This window comes from Penaeus monodon, chromosome 29 (assembly GCF_015228065.2).
Source record: "Penaeus monodon isolate SGIC_2016 chromosome 29, NSTDA_Pmon_1, whole genome shotgun sequence".
Lineage (NCBI taxonomy): Eukaryota > Metazoa > Arthropoda > Malacostraca > Decapoda > Penaeidae > Penaeus > Penaeus monodon.
Window position 1 is genome coordinate 14,572,373 of NC_051414.1, and position 730 is coordinate 14,573,102.

Genomic DNA, 730 nt, shown 5'->3' on the forward strand with positions numbered 1-730 from the left:
GTCTTAGAAGTAATAAATTTGTTAATACGGGTAGAAATTGGTGTCGTTAAGTAGAAGGGAGCTTGAGGGAAAAGGTAGGGGGTCTGGGGGATTAAATGTCAAAAGTTTTTTCAGGAGACAATGTCCCGAGGGGACACTGTTTTGATGAAAGGAAATTTCCCTGAGTACCATGAGGGGTGGGAGGGATATAGGGAAAGGAAGCGGGCTTGGTGTGGAGGGGAAGGAAAAAGGGGGATGTGTTGGGTAGGGGGGAAAAGAGGTAGGGGATATAGAAGGAAGGAAATTTGACAGAATAGGGGAAAGAAATGGAGGAGGTTGGAGAGATAGCATTTTCTTGGTCAACTTAGGAAGTTTTGGTGTCCCTGGGTTTTTTGTGGGATTTTTTGGGGGGGAGGGTTTTGGGAATCAAAGGTTTTTTTTTTGGGGGTGAAAAGGGAAACGGCTTTAGAAATAGTGTAGGTGAGTATTGACTGGGGGTGAAAATGGGTGGAACTTTAGACGTCTGATGCAACAGGGAAGGGGAGGAGGAATAGCTGGGGGGGTGTGGATTTGGAGTATCTGGGTTTTTGAATGGAAAAAAGGATTTGACTGTGAATAGGAGTAAAGGGGAGGTACTGTGGAAAATGTAGAGAAAGTATGGTAGAGGGAGAGGAGTGGAGCAAAGGATAGTATTGTGTACAAGTGATAAAAACCTCATCGGGGTGCACCACCTGCACCACCTCACTGCATT